Raw genomic sequence first — 5,000 nt, 5'->3', positions numbered from 1 at the left:
TTTACTTCGTTGTAATTTTTTTTGCGAGTGTGATTTGACTTCGTTTGCAAACACGGGGCAAAGGCTGCAGGGAATTTGTACGAATAAAGGTTGAAGGTTCTCTCTTGGTGTATTGGAAGCCCAGGGTTGAGGGAAAAATTCCATGTTTTTTATCACTCTTCGTGCACCTTCCCATACTCTTGTCTCCCTTTCTGTCTGCTCTTCTTTCATTCTCTTTCTTTGTCTTGCACTCACACTCTCTCTGTCTCTGTCTCTGTCTCTCTTCTCTCGTCTCTTCTCTCCTCTCTCTCTCTCTCTCTCTCTCTCTCTCTCTCTCTCTCTCTCTCTCTCTCTCTCTCTCTCTCTCTCCTCTCTCTCTCTCTCTCTCTCTTCTCTTCTTCTTCTCTCTCACTCATCTCTCTATATCTCTCTCTCTCTCTCTCATTCTATCTCTCTATTCTATATATCTGTCTATCTATCTATTTACCTACCATCTATATATCTATCTTTCTATCTATCTCTATCTGTCTCGCTTTTTGCCTATATCTGATCCTCCTTTCATATTGTGTGTGTGTGTGTGTGTGTGTGTGTGTGTGTGTGTATGAGAGAGAAAGAGTGCGTTCATTCGTGCGTGCATGTGTGTGTGTGTGTGTGTGTGTCCCATTCCCACTCTTTCTTTGTCCCTTCCTTCTTCCCTCTTTCTTCCCCTCTTCCCCTCCCTCCTTCTCTTCCCTCTTCCTTCCTTTCTCCTCTTCTCCCTCGCTCACACAAAACACCACGGGATCTCGCAACATTGATAACATGGAGACGTTTTTCGTCGAATTTTCCCCTTTGTGTTGCAACCGAAATAAAGTTTTAATAAAGAAAAATATTAAAGCATCTCTAGAGAAATTAAGTCCATTAACTAGACCATATTACCCCCCCCCCCACAGCTAAGAGAAACGATTTTTCCAAAATTAGACAGAAAATGCGATAGAAGTGAAAATGGAATGGGAAAATAAAATTAAATAGAAAAAAAAATTAAAATAATTAAAACAGTTATATAGTCGTAACAACTGCAGAAAATATAAAAATATAAACGTAACATAGACAAATAATTAAGTTAAAGACAATATGAAACGTTACTGTCTCTCTTATTAATTGTGAGTTTAAAAAAAGGAAAGAAAAGTTTGTAGTAAAATTAATATAATTTAGAAGAAGAAGAAGAAGAAGAAGAAGAAAAGAATTGTGGGTAAAGAGAAAAAGAAAGGAGGAGAAAGAGGAGGAAATAAAGAAGAAAAAGAGGAGAGAGAATAAAGAAAGGATGATGAATGATGAGAGAGATGATGATGAATGAAGATGATGATATGAGAGTGATAGAGAGAAGTGATGATGATAATGATGATGATGAATGAAAGATGAGATGTATGATGATGATGATGATGGATGATGATGATGATGATGATTGATGATAGATGATGATGATGATATGAATGTTGTGTATGATGATGATGATGACATCTGAGATTCATGAATATATGATATCCATTTTTTCTCATTTATTTTACACTCACGCTTCCTCAGTCTGCCGCTGATCACACTAATGCCATTTTTTCGTCGCATTCCTCACATACTCCTCCAACACATACCCAACATACCCCTACCCACATATATCTCCCCTTCCACCACATACTCCTCCCCTCCACCACATAGCGTCATGTAACCCTTCCCTCCACTACATACCCAACATACCCCTCCCCTCCACCACATAACCCGCATAACCCGCTCACCTCGACCACATAACCCACATACCTCTCCCCCTCCACCACATAGCGTCATGTAACCCCTCCCCCTCCACCACATAACCCGCATACCTCTCCCCCTCCACCACATAACGCATACCGTACTCTCCCCTCACACATAGCCATAAAACCCATTTCTCTCCTTCTAATCATATAATAACCATTCCTTCTATTACACATAAACCTCATAACCTCTTTTTCGTCACTAATGGCAAATAACGCCATTTTCTCTAAATATTTTTCTCGTCTCTCTCCTTCCTTCGTCCGTTTCTTCTCGTGTTTATTTATTTATCCTTTCGTTTTTCGTTTATCTATCTTTTTTTCCTTTTATTTATTTTTTTTCTTTCATTCTTTCTTACGTTTATTTTTTTTTGTTTATTTATTTCCTTCCTTTTTACTCTCACTTATTCTGTTTTCTCTCTTTCTCTCATTTCTTTGTTTCTGTTATTGTTTTATTTGTTTTTTGTTGATTCCGTTAGTTTTTTTTTCTTTCTTTTTTTTCTTCCTCCTTTCTCTCTTTTTTCTTATTTCCATCTTTCCTGTTTTTCTCACATTTATTTTTTCATCATTTTTTCTCTCGTTTATTTATTTATTTTATTCTCTCTCTCATTTATTTTTTTCATTATCTTTATCTCTCATTTATTTATTTCTGTTTCATTTGTTCCTTTTTTCTTTTATTTCTTTCTTTCCTTCTTTTGCTCATTAATTGATTTTCTCCTATTTTTCTTTTTTATCAGTTTCTTTCCACTTTTCTTTCTCTCATTTATATATTTCCTTTTTTCTCTCTCATTAATCCCTTGCCTTCTTTCTTTCAGATTTTTTTTTCTTTCCTTCACTCTTTCTCTCATTTTTTCTTTCTCTTCCTCTTCTCTCCCTCTTCTCTCCTCCTTCTTCTCCTTCTCTCTTCTTCTTTCTTTTCCTTCCTCTTTCTCTTCTTTTTCTTCTTCTCTTTCTCTCTCTCTTTCTCTTCTTTCTCTTCTTCTTCTTCTTCTTCTTCTTTATTCATATTTTTCTCTTTTTCTCTTTCTTATTCTTTTTTCTCTTTCTCTTCTCTATCTATCTCTCCTATTCTTCTCTTCTTTTTCCTCTCTTCCTCTTCCTTCTCTTTCTCCACCTCCTTCTCCTCCTCTTCTTCGTCTTCCCCCTCGTTCTCCTCCTCCTCCTCCTCCTCCTCCTCCTTCTCTTTTTCTTCTTCCTCTTCTCCCTCCTCCTCCTCCTCCTCTTCCTCCTCTTCCTCCTCCTCCTCCTCCTCTTCTCCCCATCCTCCTTCCTTCTTCTTCCTCTCTTCTCCTCTCTCCTCTCCTCCTCCCCCTCCCCTATTCTTCTTTTCTTCCCCCCCTTCTCTCTCTATTTTCCATATCGGGTTTTGATTACCTCGCTAAAGACAGTTTTCCAATGGTAAAGTCTGAATCGATGCCAGGTTAACGGAGAGTTGAAAAGGGAAGAAGGAATGGTAAAAACGGGGAGAATTTGTGTGTTTGTTATGGTATGGTGTATTATTTGTCTTTATATTCGATTTAGTTGTTTACTTGTCTGTTTTTCTTTTCGCCTATTCTGTCTTTTTTTTTATTAATGAGTCTGTCTATCTACCAATTCGTCTATGAGACTGTCTATCTATTCATCTCTACGTCTGTGTGTCTATCTATCTTGCAACCAACATGCCAGACAAACATGTAGAACAGACATTATAACAAACAGCTAACATATATATCCACCAACGAACCAACCATTTTTTTCTCAACAGACACAGCACACTGACGCACACACGAACCAGCATACCAGTCCCTTGCAACAGACAAACAGGCCGACACACGCCAGTCCCGCCTCACTCACCCCTTCGATATTCACACAACAAGCACGGTCTACATAGAATTCCAGAATCCTTCGCTTGAGAGGCAACACACACTCAAAACGCCAGTGCCTCCATTTCCATAAATTGCTTGCACAATAATGACCGTCTCGCCATTAGAGTTATAATAACTGTAGTTAGCCATGAGTTGAAGTTACGTATGGCTTGATACAACTATTGTTTACGAAATGGAAGTGATCGTAAGAATGCTTGTGGCTGTAGGAAAGCAAGCAAGGGGATTTAGCTGGAATGCGTGACTCCAGACATGGAGTTCGGCGGGCAGGCGATAGGAGAGAGAAAATCCTTTAGAAAGATTATGGTTAATATTGGAAAGGAGAGAAAGGGAAGGGGTTATTATCCTCATTATCCTGATTGAAAAGGAAATCTCTGCAGTGTAGGTATCTTTCTATCATATCCTTATCCCTTCGATTTTTCCTCGTGATCTTGATATCACTTTTTTTTCTTCTTCTCTTACTCCTCTTTCTCCTTCCCACTCTTCCCTTTCTCATCTCTTCTCCCTTTTTTTCCATCTTTATCCTTCTCTTTTCCACTCTCCCCCCCTCTTTCTCCACCAACTCTCTTCTCCTCCTCTTTTCTCCACCATCCCTCCTTCTTCCCATCTTCACCCTCTCCCCTTCCTTCTCTTCTTCCTCTTCTCTCCACCATCCCTCCTTCTTCCCTTCCTCCTCCTCTCCTCTTCTCCTCTTCTTCCCTCTCCTCTTTCTCCACCCTTCCCGCCCCTATCCTCCACCACTCTCCCTCCTTCCTCTCCCATTTTCTCAACTCACGAGCCAAACAGAATTAAAGAAAAAACATAAAGATCACTCCAACACGGGCTGTGTTCAGTGGCGTCCGCAGAGCTAATGAACACCTAAATTTGTTCAAAACAGCTCATAATCCTCTGATACAACCTCTTCTACACGGGTCTGCATCCTCATTTCCCTTCAACATCTGGCGCAGTGCATAACTATGGAAATAACGTAACCTGTTATTGCAAATGCTCTAACGGGGCGCATTTCAGCTTTCTGTTATTAGACCGGGGTAAGCCTCGGGGGTGGGGTGGGGGTGGGGTCGGGGAGTTGGGGGGGGAGACAGCTCTTTGACTTTCAGTCTGGCTCTTTCTTAATTTGTTTTAATTCGTTTGGTGTTGTTTGTTCTGTGTGTGTGTGTGTTTGTGTGTGTGTGTGTGTGTGTGTGTGTGTGTGTGTGTGTGTGTGTGTGTGTGTGTGTGTGTGTGTGTGTGTGTGGTTGGTGGGTGGGTGTGGGTGTGTGTTTGTGTGTGTGGGGGGGTGTATGTGTGTGGGGGGGGTTGTGTGTGTGTGTGTCTGTCTTCTGTGTTTTTTTTGTATATTTGCTTGTTGGTGTGTTATTCTGTCACTCAGTTTTCTTTC

General features: G+C 40.2%; 1 protein-coding gene across 3 annotated transcripts in view; it reads left to right on the top strand.

Moving 5' to 3' along the window:
* LOC119575228 overlaps positions 1–5,000 on the top strand; it is a 99,892-nt gene that overhangs the window by 17,882 nt on the left and 77,010 nt on the right. The gene's annotated exons all lie outside the window — the stretch shown is intronic.

Source organism: Penaeus monodon, chromosome 7 (assembly GCF_015228065.2).
Source record: "Penaeus monodon isolate SGIC_2016 chromosome 7, NSTDA_Pmon_1, whole genome shotgun sequence".
Lineage (NCBI taxonomy): Eukaryota > Metazoa > Arthropoda > Malacostraca > Decapoda > Penaeidae > Penaeus > Penaeus monodon.
Note: the sequence above shows the minus strand (reverse complement) of the source record. Positions and strands in the feature narration are given on the sequence as shown.